Consider the following 19,460-nt stretch of genomic DNA (forward strand, 5'->3'; position numbering starts at 1 on the left):
CCGCTGAGCCACCCAGGGATTCCCCCCAAGAATAAACCTTAGCCAGACTCTGTCAATTATCCTCAAATCGTTTTATAGTAAAAAAAAATATCAGATGCATATAATAAGCATGAAACTGTAATTTTTAAAAAGATTTTATTTATTTATTCATGAGAGACACACAGAGAAAGAGAGACAGAGACATAGGCAGAGGGAGAAGCAGGCTCCATGCAGGGAGCCTGATGAGGGACTTGATCCCAGGACCCTGGGAGCACCCTCTGAGCCGAGGCGGATGCTCAACCACTGAGCCGCCCAGGTGCCCCTGTAGTGTACATCTATTGATTTTTTTTTCATCTATTGATTTTTGATTTTGCTTATCTAGGACCTGTTTCCTTTCCTTTAAGTAAAAAACAAAACAAAACAAAAAAACAAAAACAAAAAAAACCATAAATGAACAGCAATGAAAAAAAAAAAAAAACCCCACCACTCTGATTTTCCTCTGGTTACTATTTTTCACCCATTTCCCCAGAATATTTGGCTTAAGTGGGGTTGACTACATACCAGTGAGACTTGGCTTTGAGAATTGTCTTTGAAACATGAGTGGGACCCAAAGCCCACTTTCTGCCAGAGGCTGAGAGAAAATGTTGGGTCTGACACTATGGGCAACTATCTTGTCAACATGAGGAAAAAGTTCACCTAAAGTAGGTCTGAGGCAGAGGAACACAGTTCTGACATGGTCATCTTCCTGAATACCCTGTCTGAGCCTCTGGATTAAGCCTGGTGCAAAGCTGAGTTAATTCTGTCCTTTTTAGTTACATGAACACAGAAAGTCCCTTTTGGCCACAGTCAGATTGGATCTCATATCAGATGCAAGCTAAAAAAAGACTTGGCTCTTGGGGAGCCTGGGTGGCTCAGTGGTTGAGCATCTGCCTTCGGCTCGGGTCATGATCCCGGGGTCCTGAGACTGTGTCCTGCATCAGGGTCCCTGCAGGGAGCCTGCATCTCCCCCTGCCTATGTCTCTGCCTCTCTCTGTGTGTCTCTCATGAATTAAAAAAAAAAAAAAAAAAAAAGACTTGACTTTTTTACTTACAGCTTTCAATTTTTTTCTGAGTTCTTCCTCAGAGTAAATCGAATGTGATTCTTTCTGCTCTCTTTTTTGACAATCCAACTTTGCCGATTTTGGAAAGCATCGAAACAGATGAATGTGCTGAGGTCTGAGCTCCCTGGCCCCTGGTCTTCCACCTCTGTGTCTCCATTTTCCATAATTCTCCCAGAATGATCTTTGTAAAGGCCAGAACTATCCTTACATCTTTTCCGTTTAATAGTATTTGGTAGTTCCCATTACCTACAAGATATGTCCCCACTCTGTGGGCTGGTACTTACGACCTTCCTAGCTTGGCCCCCGATCACACTGCAGCTTAAGTGTTGACTTTGCAAGCATTTCCTATGAGCCCCCAGGGTATTTCAGAGACACCCTCCACCCTCAATGGTCCAGCCCAAGGCCAGACACAGTGTAGGCCGGCAGGGAATGTTTGTTGAGTGGATAAATGCACCAGAAGAACAGTTGCATTCCTGCTGTATGTGTGTGTATGTGTATGTGTTTGTGTGGGGGGGAAGGTGCTGCTTCTCTCCGCAGACAGATGACCAGCTTTGTACTTTTGCTGAGTGCATTTCCCTTCTTCAGCTTTGGACACAGAACAGACACTATATATTGTAGTTTTGTTTTTCTTTTTTTTTTTTTAAAGATTTTATTTACTTATTCATGACAGACACACAGAGAGAGGCAGAGACATAGGTAGAGGGAGAAGCAGGCTCCCTGCAGGGAGCCCGATGTGGGACTCAATCCCAGGACCCCGGGATCATGACCTGAGTCAAAGGCAGATGCTCAACCACTGAGCCACCCAGGTGTCCCTTGTTTTTCTTTTACACTCTGGGTTAAGCATGGCATTAGCTGTTCTCATAATTTTTCTCACTTAAATATCATTCCCTTTTTCCCCTACTCACAGAGATCGTGCTCTAGTTCTCACTTTTCAGAAGAAAAGCACTTGAAGGGGAAGAGGCAACCCAGAGATCACTCACCTGGCAGGTGGAAGAGACAGGGCTTGAATGCAGGACATTAAAGCCAAGCTGAGGGCTCTGTATGCTAATGAGAGTTTCTAAAAGTGGGTGTGGGGATGGGATAACAGGTGATGGGCATGAAGGAAGGCATATGATGGGATGAGCACCGGGTGTTATATGCTACTGATGAATTATTGAAAACTATGTCCGAAACTTATGATGTACTCTACATTGGCTAATTGAATTTAAATGAAAAAAAAAAAAAAAAAAAGGATTTGTAGAAGTGGCCACTCATGCTCCTATTGGTGGTTGAGCTAATTTTACGAAGACCATTTTTATTGTAACAATTGCATATTTATTTTAATGTGTTTTAGAAAAAAAATATGTAACTGACCCAGGAAACATGTGCATCATAGATCTTAAGCTGAGTATGAGGCTAAGAGAGATATATGGGTAAAAAAGAAAAACAGAGGTTATTCAGATTAGGAAAAATACAAGTAGACTGTAGTCATTGGTTGACTACAGTTGAATGAGTAGGAAGCAGTCTCTACCATTTCTTAGCCCTGTGACCTTGGATAGGTTACTTGACCTCTCTGTGCCTCTGGTGTCCTTATCGGAGGAATGGGAATGGTAGCGCTTAGCAAAGGGAATTGTAGTGAATTAAAATGAGTTAGTACATGGCAACCACTTAATAGACAGACAGTGAGCAGCATTACTATTATTCCGTAAATATTATGTTTTTTTTCCATAAATATTATGATAGTACTCATAATCTGGTAGTCCAGCGAGTACATTGTTAGGCCACGTCATGGTGGTGTTAGGCACAAAAGAGCTGAAGTTTGGGAAACACTGTGTTATATCCTCCTAATACTTAGGGTGGTGGAAAATAGTAAGAACACAAATAACCATGAAAGTAGATGATGCCTGGGGCCTGCACATGGTGGGTACCCCAATACCAAAGGAGGTACCTGTTACCTCCTTGAATGCTTAGGTGATGCCCTTTGGCAGAAAGAGGTATTGGCCTCGTGCAAGCGTGCTGGTGGAGTAGCTCCATGGGGCCCCCGGTGCGCGCACAGTGAGATGCAGGCAGAAAGCTGGGCCAAGACCTTTTGTGGCTTTTATTCTTTGTTTCCAATGGCGTAGAGCTTTTGCCTCCGACATGGGGTCCTGTTCCTGCTCTACTCTTGCTCTTGGTGAGTCACTCAACTTCTGTTTTAGTTTCTGGATTTTTAAGCTGGGACTCCTAAGTGTGCCTACCTCACTTTTGTTCCTTCTTAGACAAAAAAGAAACTTAGCGTTTAGCCTCACATGTGTTAGTCCGCTCTCAGTAAATCTATTTGTCATGTTTATTGTGGATTTTATGCTCATTGTCATCATTTGGATGGAGAAAATTAACTGTAATGAGTATAGACATAGAGATTCTTCCTCGATAGAATCCAAAGAAATGCAGGGGCACCTGGATGGCTCAGTGGTCGAGCATCTGCCTTCAGCTCAGGGCGTGATCCTGGGGTCCTGGGATCGAGTCCCGCATCGGGCTCCCCACAGGGAGCCTGCTGCTCCCTCTACCTATGTCTCTGCCTCTCTGTGCGTCTCTCATGAATAAATAAATAAAACTTAAAAAAAAAACCCAAAGAAATCCAGTGAGTCAACTTTATAGCTTACCTAGATGTGTATTTGCATATCCGTGTGTGTGCATGCACACATGTGCATGCACAGCACACACACATTCACATAGACACACTGTTTATATGTACCAAAATACATTTTATATAATATATAAATTGCAATGCACGGGGATCCCTGGGTGACTCAGCGGTTTAGTGCCTGCCTTCAACCCAAGGTGTGATCCTGGAGTTCTAGGATTGAGTCCCGCAATAGGCTCCCTGCGTGGAGCCTGCTTCTCCCTCTGCCTGTGTCTCTGCCTCTCTCTCTCTATGTCTCTCATGAATAAATAATAAAATAAAATCTTTAAAATATATATATATATAAATTGCATATGCAAATCGATACTTTTAGGAAGTGAAGTGAGAAACATACATAGACACATACAAATCTCTCTCTCCACACACACATACACATACACACATATGCATATACATATGTCCTCAAAAAATTCTGTAGATGTAATTCAAGAAAAGAAAAAAATATGTAAAATATTTTCACTACAGTGTTATCTGGAATAGTTGTCTCTTTTGTTCTGGTTCATGAAACCCCTCAGGTGCAGCTGATGAACCCCTTGCTCTACATCATGGTGGGGGAAAGTCACTGAAGAGATCATGAGATAACTCAACTTTTTTGGCCTTGGGGTCTCATTTTTTATTTATTTATTTATTTATTTATTTATTTATTTATTTATTTATTTTAATTCATTCATGAGAGACAGAGAGAGGCAGAGACACGGGCAGAGGGAGAAGCAGGCTCCATGCAGGGAGCCCGATGTGGGACTCAATCCCTGGTCTCCAGGATCACACCCTGGGCTGAGGGTGGCGTTAAGCTACTGAGCCACCCGAGCTGCCCCTATTTTTTTTTTAAAGATGTTCTTTATTTCTTCATGAGAGACACAGAGTAAGAAGCAGAGACACAGGCAGAGGGAGAAGCAGGCTCCCTGTGGGGAGCCCGATGTGGAACTTGATCCCAGGATCCCAGGATCCTGACTGACCCGAAGGCAGATGCTCAACCACTGAGCCACCCAGGCGTCCCTCCTACGCTTTAAATAAAGAGAGATTTCATCTTTGTTTTGAAGATCCCTGACATTATCTTGACCACGAGAAGGTCACCACAGTGTCTGTGAATGCTGTCTTCTGAGGCGACCAGAAATTATTTAGAAATGAATTTGACAACCAGTTGGAGGTGACTGTTCCTCCCTGCAGCACTGTTCCTCCCTCCAGCACTGGATGGTCCTATGATTGTGGTCTTTATTTCTCCCAGCTGGAAAGCAGACCTTCAGAGTCAGAGTCCTGAGGCACATGTCATGAGCTAAAGTAAGGAAACTGCCAGTGAATCAGAAATCAGGAAATGAGAGAATGAAGACCGGAGGGACACCTGGGTGGCTCAGTGATTGTGCGTTCTGCCTTTGGCTCAGGTCCCGATCCCAGGATCCTGGGATCGAGTCTAGCATTGGGCTCCCCAAATGGAGCCTACTTCTCCCCCTGCCTGTGTCTCTGCCTTTGTCTCTGTGTTTCTCATGCATAAATAAATAAAATCTTAAAAAAAAAAAAAGAATGAAGATCGGAACTTGGAAGGAGCTGAAGGCGAAGGATTTGGCAGAATTAAGATAGTTGATTAGCAAGGGGTCGGCTAGGCTGTTGTGATAGAGACAGGGGCAGCCAGGCGGTAGCCAGGATGAGCTGGTCGGTCTACCATCCCTCAACATGGAGCTTCCTCTGTGTTCCTCTTGTGGTCCAAAGCCCCTGACCCATTTCTCTCCCTTTCCCATTGAGTGAGGAGGAGGTAAGAGTAAGACACCCCGCCCCACCCGCAGTGTAGCATTGCAGGGTTCAGAGTCACATGACCACACGCAGCTGGGAGTGAGCCTGGGAAGTGTGTAAACCTGTATTTCTGGGAGAGAATAAATAGTGGGCAATAACCAGGGAGAGGAGGCAACCCCTGAAGCTGAGATTTTATGAGGCGTGTGATCAGGGTCTGCTTTTTAAAGTCCAGTCATTCAGCTAGCAGGAACAGCTAATGCAGGATCTTGCTTGGTGATGGTATTAGATACCATCTAAGTACCTCACTCCTCCTGGTATGATTGATGGGAGACTGCTTGGGAGACTTCAGTTCTGGTCCAGTTCTAGCATTGGTGAGCCTCAAATTGGGACCCAGGGGTAGTGACTCTCTCATTGTTTTTATTATCTGGGCCTAAATCTTAACCACCCTTTCTCTGATAGCCCCGTTTTATCTCTCTGGGAACTATTCCTGCTTTATTTTCAGGATACACTCCATAAATTTTTGGATCTGGGGTAGGCATGTGGTTTAAGGTTGGCTAATTAGAGCCTTCCTCCAGCACAGTGGTTGATTCAGGGATGGGTGTAGGGTATGAGACAGGCAGAGCAATGAGACCTAATCCTGGTAATTTTCATGGAGTTGTTTGAGAGACGTGCTCATTTTGCCAGAGTTGCTAAGGAGATGAAATACAAACTCTGAGTCATTAGTGGTCATTTTTGCCACTGTGGAGGAGAAACCACTTGAGAAGGAAGGAGAGCTAAGAGATGAAGAGAGATTATGACACCACTCCGAGCCCCTGGATCCAGCCATGCCTGAAGTCATTAATCCTGAAATTAGTTTCATGAACAATGAATCCCTTTTACGGCTTTTGCCAGAATGAATTAAGAACTGGGAATGAGAATAATTCTAATTTTTTACATTCCAGGTCTCTGGCTTTTTATCCCACATCGTGGTACTCAAGACTTGTTGTATAGCATAATATCTAGGCCACTTTATAAAAGGTACAGATATTCTAAAAAATTTTAGTTCAGCCATTCTAAAGAGATGCTAACAAGCTATTTTTATTTATTTGTATTATTTATTTATTTTTAAAGAATCTATTTTTTTTAAAGATTTATTTATTTATGATAGAGAGAGAGAGAGAGAGAGAGAGAGGCAGAGACACAGGCAGAGGGAGAAGCAGGCTCCATGCTGGGAGCCCGATGTGGGACTCAATCCTGGGCCAAAGGCGGGCGCTAAACCACTGAGCCACCCAGGGATCCCAAGAATCTATTTTTTAAAAGCTTCCCAGGAGTTTCTTATAGGCCGTTAAATTTGGGAACAGCTAATTGTTCCACGCTCCCTCCAATATGAGTCTTGCTGTGTGACTTCAGAAAATCGATGACCTCTCTGGGTCATTGTTTTTTTTTAAATATTTTATTTATTTCTTTGAGAGAAAGAGAGCAGAGAGGAGAGGGAGAAGCAGACTCCCCGCTGAGCAGGGAGCCCTATGTGGGGCTTGATCCCAGGACCCTGGGATCTTGACCTAAGCCAAAGGCAGATGCTTAACTGACTGAGCCACCCTGGCACCCCTGGGCCATTTTTTTGAAAATAACTTACAACAGAAGGAGCAAGATCCAGGTGATTTTCTAAATGGCTTTCCTGCCCTGAAAGATTGTCGTGATGACAGCCCCTTTGTCACGCCCATGTCTTCCTGCTCCTAATTTGCCCAGGTGCATGCATGTGCGTGCACACGTTCGCACCCACACACACTCCGTTGTGAACAAAGATAACCGAGCAGTGCACCTCTGAGGCCTTGGCCCACTCTCCATGACACTCCCGCCTCTCTAGCGAGCACCGACAGGTGTGGGCTGAGGAAATTACCGGCCCTGTTTGAAGCATTGTGATAAGAGAAGCGAGAAGCAGGCCGGGGAGAAGACACAGAAATATTGATCTCAGGAGCTGACAGGCTATGCGGAAGGATCTGCAGGTAGGAAAGGATGAGCCCAGACTGAAGGGTTTGCATTTGCCCTGTGCAAGATTGCACTGCAGCAGAACCTGGATTCAAACATTTCCTCGCGTGCTCCGGATCCCAGGATTCCAGCCTCCACCTGCTGATTGTGACCCCGCGGCCCCTGATTCAAGGGGCCTTGAGGCCTCCAAGGCTGTGCCCTGCCCACGCCGCAGTCTCTGCTGTCTCGGTGTCCTTCACTGGCCAGCTCTCCCGCCCGTGCGCCCTGCCTCCCTCTGCAGCCTGGGATGATCGCCCTCTTTGGAGACCCAGGGCCAGCCAGCTTTCTCTGGGCACCTGCCTGGTGCTGCAGGTGCAGTCAGTGCCTCCCTCTGCTGGGCTTCCGGGGCCTGGTGTAGGCCTAGTGATGTCTATACCCAGGTTAGGATTATTTGCTCACGTGTCTCCCCCACGAAGAGAGGGCAGGCTCCCTATGCCCAGGACAAGTCAGCGCTGTCACTTCTTACGGAATGAATAAGCAGGAGAACCGAATAGAAGTGAGGTGAAGAGGAGTCTGTATCCTAACACCGGATGGTAGGCTTTAGATGTGTTGGTGGGAATCCATTTAAGATGCATGGCACATACGTAGGCTTCCCAAAGCATAATTTAGTTTTTTGCCTAGCTATCGTTTTGAACATCCGCGAGAACAATTCTCAGTTGTGAGTTTGCGTTGGAATTATCTGGAGGCTGGTTAAAACACAGATTGCTGCACCTCCCCTTCCCACTCAGAGATTCTAATTGGGCAGGAGCCGGGTCCTGCGTTTCTAACAAATTCCCGGGTGAGGCTACTGCTGCTGGTCTGGGGACCAGGCTCTGAGAACCACTGTCCTAGATGATCGTATTCTACCTCAGGGTCTTTGAAATGGGTGGGACACCCAATTTCTCTACAGCTCTGTGTTTTGAATTCGCCTGTGGCATTCTTCCGCAGTGATGCTAGGAGTCGCCCTCCTCCTGTCCTGCCGTGAACCTTCACTGTGGTGCAGTGTTGTGTTATGCAGCGAAGTGAGGTGCATCGGGTTCAGTAGTTGGGGAAGTTCACCATATGAGAAGAGAATAGAACTGGTATTGCTGGGGTGTGGGAGAGTTGGGGAAATGAGATCTACAGCAGGGAAAGGAAGGAAACGGTGTGGGAAGCAGGCTGAGAATTAAGTATTGCATTCGAGGGGGCACCTGGGTGGCTCAGTCGGTTGTGTCTGACTCTTGATTTCAGCTAAGGTCATGATCTCGGGGTCCTGGGATAGAGCCCCGTGTTGGGTTCCAAGCTCAGCATGGGGTCTGCTTGAGATTCGCTCCCTCTTTCCCTCTGCCCCTCCCCCTGTTCTCTCTCAAATAAAAAATAAATCTTTAAAAAATAATTTCATTCAGATTATAGCAAGAGACATGAAATTTTCTGGCTGTTTCTTGGCTCTGTGGTTTTCACCATGGCTGCCTACAAGAGTCCTCAGGGGAGCTTGTATAACAGTCTGATAACCTGGCCCAACTGTAGACTGATGGCATCAGATTCACGGGGGCCTGGAGGGCAAACACTGATATGTTGTGAAGTTCCCTGGGTGATTCCAGTAGGAAGGTCGGATTGACAGTCTCCAGTGGGATCCCTCTAGATCCCCAGTCCTCCCTCCATTTTAATCCTTGACTTTGGGCGCTGTTTATTTATGTGTGTTAGCTGCATCTGTTCCACTGTTGGCTTCTTCTTACCATGGATCCAAGTTCAGGAAAGATGACTTCTCCTTGTCTGGGCTTCACAGGTGGGTTCTGGGGAAGATCCTCAAACATGGAAAGAAGCTTCTTCTGCACTGTGCCCTGGTTTCTAGAATGTTTTGTTTTGCAAGTGCTTCCTCCCCTCCCACAGAGAAATTTTGGAGATGTAAAGAAGGTTTGGAGAGACTTCTTTTATTTAAGATCCACTTGACAAGCATGAAGGAAAATGTAAAAGGTCAAGGGAGTCTGGAAGAATAAGGTGTGTGTGTGTGTGTGTGTGTGTGTCTGTGTACACACGTATGTGCTTATAAATGTTGGTGCTAGATATATAAAGAAAGAAATTATGTGTAAAAAAAATGAGAAGGTGGGAGCACCTGGGTCGCTCAGTTGGTTAAGCATCCAACCCTTGGTTTTGGCTTAGGTCATGATCCAGGGGTTATGAGATTGAGCCCCTCATTAGGTTCCATGCTCAGTGGGGAGTTTGCATGGGATTCTCTCTCTCCCTCTCCCTACCCATCCCATTTGTGTTCTCTCTCTCAAATAAATAGATAAATCATAAAAAAAGAAAAAAAGAAAAAGAGGATGGTTTGTGTAAACAGGAGAGTTAATTAAGGGCTAGTTTACTATAGGGACTTGAAACATTATTATTGAATGAATGACAAATGAATGGGGAAAGCAATATGAAGAAAGAAGTTCCAGATCTTTACAATGGAATATATAGGCAAGAGCAATGACAAGGAGTAATCTTAGATGCACTAGAAATTCTTAGGGAAGGTCTCATCTGGGAGAGCAAGCTGGAAGAAGGGGAAGGAGGGCTCTAAATCCCAGTTCCAGCTCAGTACCGCTAGGGTGATCACTGCCCTGGGCCCTTGTCTCTCCATTAAAACTTACCTTATGTCAACTCATCCTCATCTCAAGGTAAATACTGGCCTCAGTCTACCAGTGAGTGGTACCTAGACCAACTCTCCTTGAAGTAGAGTGCACAAATGGCCACAGTTTCCTCCCATCCCTGTGTTCCTTGGCAGCGTGATTTTGTCGCTCTTCTCATTAAGAGGTGGTGTCTGTTTTGCACGCTTGGCTCTAGGTTAGACATGTGACTTGCTTTGGCTAAGGGGTGATAGTAAATGTGACGTAGCCATAGGCAGGGCCTTAAGTAGCGCACAGGCACTGAGGCTCACTGTGTCTTGCTGCCCTTTACACCCCAGCACTGCCGTGTGAAGAAGCCCAAACTAGCCTGGCAGATGGTGAAAATCACATGACCCAGTGTCTCCCCTCACACAAACTAAGGGCCTGCCAACCATTACACCTGTGGGAGAGGCCATCACAGATAATCCAGCTGACCTGCCAGTGACTCACAGATGCATGGGGGAGTTCAGTAGAGATGGGTCCTGTTGGCTTAGACCATAAGAAGCACTTGGTTAACTCACAGAGACGTGAGCTAAAATGGTTGTTGTTTCAGATCACGAAGGTCTTGCAGTGGCTTGTCACACAGCAAAAGCTAACAGATACATCATTTTTGACCTAGGACCCTCCATAGGATGGTTAACAGACCATGAGTATCAGCCTGTTTGTATTAGTTTTCTACGTCTGCATAACAAATGATCAAAAACTTAGTAGCTGAAAGCAACACATGTTTATTAATTTACAGTTCCGGGAGCCAAGTGTGGCTTAACTGGGTCCCCTGCTCAGGGCCTTCGGTGGTTGTAGTCAAGATGTTGGCAAGGACTACAGGCAGCAAAGACCTTCCTTTGTCGGATTATTGCAATTCGTTATGATTATAACACTGAGGGTGTCAGTTTATTGCTGGCTGTTGACCAGAGGCCACCCTCAGCTTCTAGAGCTGACCTTCAGTTCCTGGACTCATAGGTCTTGTGATGGGTAGCCCACAACATGGCGACTTGCTTACCCAAGGTCAGCAGGGGGTCAGAGAGAATCTAGCAAGATGAACACTACAATATTTTTTTTTAAAGATTTTATTTAGATATTTGAGAGAGACAGAGAGAGAGAGAGAGAATATATGCCAGGAGAAGGTCAGAGGCAGAGGGAGAAGCAGACTCCCTGCTGAGCAGAGACCCCAATGTGGGGCTTGATCCCAGGACCCTGGAATCATGACCTGAGCCAAAGGCAGATGCTCAGCGACTTGGACCACCCAGGCGCCCCAGCACTACAGTCTTAGTACATCATCACGTACACATTGCTGTGCATTCCCCATCAGCCCCGCCATGTTCTGTTGGCTAGAAGCAAGTCACAGGTCCCAACCACACACAAGGGATGGGTTTATGCAAAGGTTTTGAACATTAGGAGGCAGAGATCGTCAATGAAAGCCATTCCCCACGACATTCACCTTGACACCCGGACCTGCAGGAGGCTTCTGCCTCATTTGCTCTTCACCGAGCAAACATTTATGGAGTGCCTTCTGTATGCACGCACTAGGCATACCACCGCAAGCAGTCTTAAGAGGGGGCGATGCTGGAAAGGAACAGCCATGTATGTCACCGTAAGTGCTTTGGCTTGAATGCTGAGACCGGGGGAGCCGTTGGAGGGTTTTGAATAAAGGAAAGGCAGGATATCTCACTGATGTTTTGAAACCACTTCTATGGCTGGTTTTGATTACAGACTTTATTTTATTAAAGATTTTATTTATTTATTCACGATAGACATAGAGAGAGAGAGAGAGAGAGAGAGAGAGAGGCAGAGACACAGGCAGAGGGAGAAGCAGGCTCCATGCCAGGAGCCTGACGTGGGACTCAATCCCGGGATTCCAGGATCACGCCCTGGGCCAAAGACAGGCGCCAAACCGTTGAGCCACACAGGGATCCCTGATTACAGACTTTGGAGAAAACAGGATGCTGCTGCTGGATCTTAGTGAGAGAGGAAGGGTTGAATCAGTCGGTAGCAAGAATCAGGAGAACAAGTACAGAGTTACTTCCCAACCAGGGACTTCAGGCTTTTCCTGGGTCTCCCAGCTGCTTGGTGGAGGATGGAGACTAGGCTTAACTTCTTGTCAACTCAGGGGGGTGGAAGCCTCCAGTGGGGTCCTGGGCCACCTGTGCCCAGGTGGGTGCCTGGGCCACCTGTGTATCTTCACCACCGCACCTTTAGATTTGCTGCTCCCTGTTGCTCAGATTCTGCTGGCAAGCACCTAAGTGTAATGGTAAAAGCTCATCATCTTTGGTGTCAAGAAAATCTGGGATGGGGGCACGTGGGTGGCTCAGTAGTTGAGCATCTGCCTTCAGCTTAGGTCGTGATTCCTGGGTCCTGGGATCGAGTCCTGCATTGGGCTCTCCCCGCAGGGAGCCGCTTCTCTCTCTGCCTGTGTCTCTGCTTCTCTCTCTCTCTCTGTGTGTCTCTCATGAATAAATAAATAAAATCTTAATTTAAAAAATCTGAGATGGACTCTCCTGGTCAATTACTGCCAGGGTGAGCCTCATTTTCCTGTGTGCAAATGAGGAGTCACAATGCCAAGACCCCAGATTTGTTTGTGAACCAAATGAAGTAATTCTATCCAGACTACCAGAACCACACTGATCTCTTCTCCCTCCTTCCATGCAATGCCTGCCCCATTTTCCCTACCGTGGAGCAACCTTGTCTTGTTCTGATCTTCCGTGTTTCCTCAGTTTGTGATGATCTTCCGTGTTTCCTCAGCTTGTGCTCACATAGGAAAGCCAACATGGACTGTGGGTGCCTTGGAAACACGTTGGCAGCCTTTTCAGGCTGAGATGGCCACACCCCACCTCCTCCACTTCTTCCCCAAGGGCGCAGGACGCAAATCCAGCTGTGGCTTGACAGAGCTGCCACTCTGCTCATTGCCCCTTCAGTGGAATGTCACAGAGAGGTTGAGAGGGGCCAAGTCAAACTACATAAAGTAACAGAATCAAGGCTGCTACTGTCATCAGCTTCCACCGGTGCCACAGGCCCTGGTGAGCATGCCCCAGCCAGTGTGTGTGTGTGTGTGTGTGTGTGTGTGTGCGCGTGTGTGTTCCAGACCAAGATGCTGAATAAGGGCAATCTCCACCCAGCTGGGAAAGACACTGAATTAACAGTCAATTGCTCAAAACTCTAGTTTCCTACATACACCTGGGACCTGGCTGGCTATTTGACTTAAAGTGATACAGAAGGGTAGAGAAAAGAAATTAAGCACCCAGTTATCACCAAGAAGCATTGGCGATGAAGCATCTCCTTGGCTCTGCCCCTGCGCTAGCGAGTTTTCTGGGCGGAAACAAATAACTCCATTGAAAAAGACCGGTGTGATGATCACTGAGATTCTGAGAGAAAGGACAGCACAGTGGCTGCTACATCAGTTGCTTGGGGGCAATTATTCCCAAGCAGAGGACTCATATATTAACCTGCTAGGTTTTCTGAGCTACCCATGGAAGCCCAAAGCAGATCCAGTGTCAGGCAGGAAAGCGTTAATTGGAAAAGGTTTCAGCTACCACCCCATGCTGCCCCTTGAGATTCAAATCTATATTTTTATTTCCTCTGATGATGTTAATTAGGCTCATTACAATTACAAAAGAAAGTCAACTTGTAGCAACAGGGACGCTTGAGGGGAGTATAGGTAACCCGACCCTAGGTTTGGAGATCCTGTGATGAGATGACACTGCTATCTGAACCTCTCTGACTCTCAGCCCCAGCTGGTAGCTGGAAACTCTCCTCTCACAGCTAACTCCGCAGGAATCGGGGAGTTCACAGGGTGTCTCAGAGAAAAATGGAAATAAATTCACTGGGTTTCCTGAGTTCACCACCATTTCATTGACATCTCTTCTATTGTTAATGGCGCATACGAAAAATGTTTGTGTTTTCAGGGGCTCTCTTTGTCCTCAAGTTATTGAAGTGGCGTTGGGTTCCATGACAGTTTGGTAAGAATTTTGTCCCTAGTTCTCTGCAAAACTCTGGTTGCCTTGGCCAGAAAGGCAGTGTTACCTGTGTCCCATGTTTCACAGAATCCATCAGCTTTGGCACACCTGTTGTCATTAATGATGGCCTGTGTCCTTTGTTGGACCTTACACCCAGAAAACATCCTCTCCACCTATACAAGAATCCCTTTCAGGCACACTGGGCATGGATGTGCAGTGGAGTGTCATTTAGATGGAACTGTCAGGGGCATCGGAGTTCCAGTCCCAGCTCAGGCGCAGTTTCCTGCTACATTAGGAAATTATGTTAGCACTTGTCCCTAAAGAATGAACAGGAACGTCATTCAGAATCCATCGGCATCTCTGGGGTCTTGACCTCTGGGTAATTATTCTCCATTTCTAATTATGCTGTATCTACTGGAAACCTGTCTGATTCCACTCCAGCGTCCCTTGTCTCTCAGCTTCTATTTATTGCTTCCCTCTGTGGATGTCTGGATTTCTCTGCCTCTCTGTCTCTTATGTGAACTTCCCAAGAGAAATAATCTGATTAAACCATTTGACACTCCCCATTATTTATAATCAGGTGGTCACTAGGCAAAATGTAGCATGCCCATATCAGGCAAGATTTCCACATCAGGCCACTTCACTGACTGTTGGTCTGACTGTTGGGTTTAGCCAAGCCCTGATCCTATCAGCCGTAGCCTTGGTTTAAAGCATTGACAACTGTGCATAAAAATCTGTTTATGGTCTGGCTTCTCACAGTGAGCTAGATGTAAGAGGCACCCTGAGCACACTCTTCTCTCACTTAGCCGAACTCTAGCCTCAGGGTATCCAGCGCTTTCCTATGCATAGCCACCTGAACATCTCAAGCTTATCATGTCCTGAAATAAACTCAAGTAATGTCTCTATCATCTTGCTCATTCTAGTCCAACCCAAGGTATGCACAATTACCTGTGCATTACTTAATTCCTTTGATACGCTATTGCCTGTACTTAGAAGCTCTGTCCTTATGCGCTGGATAAACTTCCATTAATTCTTTAGGTGTAGCACAAGTATCAACTCTCCCTTGAAGAATTTCCTGGCTTTCTTCTGTCCCAGTCAATCAGATCCTCACAGCATTGTGCTAAATCCACACCTTTGCAGAAAGTTCTATTATAGTACGTATGGATAGAATGATACTGATTTTTTTTTTATACAACCCCCTCCACTGGGCTAGGGTTGGATGAGAAATATGAATAATGAGGTTATAGGATGTTTGCAAGTTCTATCTCATAGAAACTTTTTAAAAAAGATTTTATTTATTCATGAGAGACAGAGACAGAGAGAGGCAGAGACATAGGCAGAGAGAGAAGCAGGCTCCATGCAGGGAACCTGACATGGGAATCGATCCCGGGTCTCCAGGATCAGGCCCTGGGCTGAAGGCAGCGCTAAACAGCTAGCCACCCGGGCTGCCCTATATCATAGAAACTTAGTCAGTGTATTTAACCACCAGTGTAAGTAGCTGCCAGTGTAAGTAACTACCGGTGTGGGTAACTACCAGCCCTAACATTAATCTGAATGCTAGTTTTAAACCAAAGTGAGTTTGAGTCTACATTCCTTCATTGAATCTCTGTCTCTTTTTCCTTATTATGATAGTTTTCCCCATGGTATGGGAGGCAGTGGGAATTGAGCAGTCATATATGAGGTGCGGAACAAGTCATTCTCTCTTTCAATAGGTCAAGAAGGGGAAGTATAGATTAAAGAAGAGAAAGAGATGAGTAAGTATGGAGTCCACTGAAAAGGCCCGGAAACAACGATCAACTCACTGACAATGGACACCATAGTGCCCATATTATGATCTCTAAATACCATACCATTTTCCATTCGAAGCAATGAAGGCTAATTGGCAAAAAAGGCTGAATCTAGGACTAGGATAGAACATGCAAGATGAGCCTGAAATATGTTGTCATTCTAGACAGAAAGAAAGCCACCAGAAAGTACCAGTCTTGAGTCAAGGACTCAGAAACCAATATTGGATAAGGTCCCAGTGGCCAAAAATGGGACTATTAGAATATTAATAAAAATACTAACTTGAGTGGATTAAAGAGTGTCAAGTATATTTAAATTCATGAGTTCTTGATGATTCTAAACAAACAGTTTAAGGTTTACAGTTAGAAAATACTGAAGAACCAACACATTGTTTTGAAAACTGGTAAATAGGAAGCATTTTAGCATTTATCCTGACTCTCCAATATTAGTTTTATATGCCATCTAATGAACAAAGAAGTATTACTAGAACACATATATCATCATTTTGTAACTCCTAATGATTTAGTAGATCTACTTATTAATTAACAATGGCATCACAAAAATACAGTCAGAAATTACACACCTTCCAAGAGAAGCACACATCTTCCATGATTTTATCTTGCCAAAAATTTGCACTTGAATCATATCAAGCCTCTGGGTCTCACATCAATTTATAGGAGATATGGGGGACAGAGGAACAACTGGCAAAATTCAGACCACAAGGATGTCCTCAGAACAAGTGACCCAGGTGTTTTTTTTTTGTTTGTTTGTTTGTTTTGCTGTCTAGGTTTATGTCTATACCTATAACTATGTCTATGACTATGTCCCTATCATTTTTGTGTGTATGCCTATGTCTGACTTTGTGTCTGCCTTATTACCTATCTACTATGAGAAAATATACACAGGACAGACCTATATGTTAAAAGAGAGTTAAGAGACATGTAAATGAATCACAATATATGGATTTCATTTGGATTCATATCAGTCACGCTGTATAACAGTTTTTAAGATAATCAAGGAGATGTCAGTGCTAATTAGATATTTGGGGCTATCAAATAATTTTTAGGTGTGATAATTACATCAAGGTTATGTTGTTTTTCTAAATAGGTTCTTATTTTGCATAAATATATATACTTGATGTTTGGGATTTTTAAATATGGATATAGGGCCAGGATAAAGTGGGTGAGGGTATAAGTGAAACTGGATTTAGTTCATAATTGTAGAAGCAAAGTGATGGATACCTGGACTTGCATTATGGTATCTTCTCTACTTTTATATGAATTTGAATTATTTTTAAGTATGGAAGAAGGAAAGTATAAGATGATTTCTCTCTTATTCTTTTTGATAGCTTCTGTTAGCCCTCTATTTTTAATTTTTTTCTGTTGGTTTTTATATGAGCTCCACTGTTACTTTCTCAGAGTAGCTGCAATTTGTCATTTGTCATTCATTTTTGGCATCTAAAAAAGCCAGATACTTTTGTTCCTAGACTTGCAGCTAGGAAGGAGATAGCACTCCACTAAATAAACATATCTGGCCCAGATTTCAAATTGAAAGAATCCTAGATTATGTAGATTCAAGTCTGTGAGCTACCCTATATCGTTGGATCACATTCCTTGTCTTTTTAATTTGGGTAGAGGTGGATTCTGTTGTTTGTGATCAAAAACTATCTGAATAAAAGCTTCTCCCGATTCCCAGGTTACATCACACTTCTGTTATAGATTTTCATAAAACCATTTGGTTATCTCTTATGGAACTTGACACAGTCCTGGTTTACTTGTATGCTAATTGGATTAGTATCTGTGTCCCTAATCACAAAGTAAGCTTTTAGAGTGCAGGGATCATGTGCGTTTTGCTTCACTTCTGTATTCCCAGTGTCAGCACATTGCCCTGGCACATTGCATAAGCTCAGTCAATGTCTGTTGAATGAATGGACTACTGAATGAGAACAAGAGGGGAGCATGAGGGTGTTTGGTAATGCTCATCAAGAAAAAAATTGTGTCTTCTAGGGCATATGATAATTCTGAATCCCATTATGGGTCGGTGGGGTCACATAACTAGGTATGTCAAGTGGCTTGTAAGCAGCCAGGTCAGGGGTACCTTTTAGTGGAAGACATTGAATTGCTAGTGCTAAACTTCCCTCTCTTTTTCTGCCATAGTGACCAAGATGGCCTTGTGTTCTAAATGCTGCATTCCAGGGGGACAGAGTATGCCAGCCCAAGTGTGTTAGTGACTCCAAGCCTGACTGTCTTAAATGTGAAGGCTGCAGGTGCCTGAATGGCTCAGTCATAAGCGCCCAACTCTGGATGTCTGCTCAGGTCACGATCTCAGAGTTGTGGGATCTAGCCCCACATTGGGCTCCACAGAAGGTGTGGAGTCTGCTTGAGACTCTCCCTCTCCCTGTCTCTCTCTGCCCCTCTCTCTACTCCTGCTCTCTCTCAGATAAATAAATAAATCTTTAAAACAAAACAAAATTAAAAAAATGTATAGGCAGAATAACAACAACAGAAATAGAGAACCTTCTGTGGTATGAAGCCACTGCAACTTGAGAGCACCGTCCTTCCCCTTCCCCATAACTTACCCTATCCTGACACACCCAAGCAAAAGAAAGAAGAAACAACAACATGGATGCACCTTGATATATTCTGTCGAGTGAAGTAAATCGATCACAGGAGGACAAATGCTGCATGATTCCTCTTATGTAAGACATCTAAAATCGTTGCCAGTGATTGGTCGTTACCAGGGGAGGGGGTTGGGGGAGCATTGAAGTTATAGATACACAAGATGAGTAAGTTTCAGAAGTGTGCCGTACAACACAGTGCCCATAGTTAAAGATAAGGTATCATCTTAAGCATTTGTTAAGAGGGTAGATCTTCTGTGAAGTGTCCCCCCCAAAACAAACCCAAACAATTAAAAACCAAAAGACAAACAAAACATAATAAAGGGACACAGAGTAACTTGTGGTGATGAATATTTTCATTACCTTGATTGTAGTGATGGTGACATGAGTATATACCTATGTTCAAACTTATCGAAATGTACACATTAATTATGTGCCCCTTTTTTATATATCCATTACATTTCAGGGAAGTTGGGGGGGGAGAAGAAAAAGCTTACAAAGGAAATGGGAAGAAGTATTTGAGGACAAAGTGGAAATACGACGAGAGAGGGTCTAGTGGTAGTAGAAATGTTCTTGGGCTTGGTGAATATTTTGTGGGATCTCAACTTTACTTACTTATTAGCTGTGTGATATTGAGGGTTTCCTAATCTGAACCTCCGTTCCCACACCTGAAAAAATAGGGGGAAAATGATATGACCTCAAATTTCTAGGGTTGGTGCATAAGTTAAATTTAAATTAGATCATTTATGTGTATGTACCTAACATGGCATGGTGGGGGTACTCCGTAAATGTTGGTCATTTGGGCGAGTGGATGGAGAGAAGTCATTGGTGGAACCAGGGAGGGGTAAGGGTGGAGGAAGCTATGGAGTTGGAGGAGGTCCGATTGCTAAGCAGGTCCATGCTCCAAATCTCCCAAGTCTGTCACTGTGCATTGTAATTTAGTAAATCATTTCGAGCAGTGGGGTGTTTGCTTATTCAATCAAGAAGTGGATTTATGCCTAATTCCAGCCTCTCCTCTGCAAAGTGCTGTGA

The 19,460-nt window shown here is 44.6% G+C and overlaps 1 long non-coding RNA gene across 3 annotated transcripts in view; it reads left to right on the forward strand.

Moving 5' to 3' along the window:
• The window catches only part of LOC144319235 (uncharacterized), an 824,173-nt gene that overhangs the window by 786,656 nt on the left and 18,057 nt on the right, over positions 1-19,460 (forward strand). The window lies entirely within an intron of this gene.

The sequence above is a fragment of the Canis aureus genome, chromosome 8 (genome assembly GCF_053574225.1).
Source record: "Canis aureus isolate CA01 chromosome 8, VMU_Caureus_v.1.0, whole genome shotgun sequence".
NCBI lineage: Eukaryota > Metazoa > Chordata > Mammalia > Carnivora > Canidae > Canis > Canis aureus.